Raw genomic sequence first — 360 nt, 5'->3', positions numbered from 1 at the left:
CCCGCAGCCCAAACCGCCCCTCCAGGGACTGGGACGGGGTGCTCTGTGCACATAGAGACACACACTGCTCTGGGTGGGAAGGGAGCTTAAAGCTCATCCAGTTCTTCTGCTTCTCTGGGCACCCTGTGCCGTTGCCTCAGCACCTTCACAGGGAAGGACTTTTCCCTATGATACATCCTCCTTCAGCAACACAACCCTGTATCCTCAGACGGAGATTTTCAAGTTGTTCTTTGGGGTTATTTGTTTGTAAAAATAACGTTCTGGGGCTGCCCAACCCCCATTATAACGCTAATACTCCTGATAATGCTACTAATAACACTAACGCTACTAATAGCAAAATTAGCGTGTCGGGCCGGGACC

The sequence above is a fragment of the Nestor notabilis genome, unplaced genomic scaffold (assembly GCF_000696875.1).
Source record: "Nestor notabilis isolate BGI_N333 unplaced genomic scaffold, ASM69687v1 scaffold17473, whole genome shotgun sequence".
NCBI lineage: Eukaryota > Metazoa > Chordata > Aves > Psittaciformes > Psittacidae > Nestor > Nestor notabilis.
The sequence above is the reverse complement of the archived record's forward strand: the minus strand, read 5'-3'. Positions refer to the sequence as shown.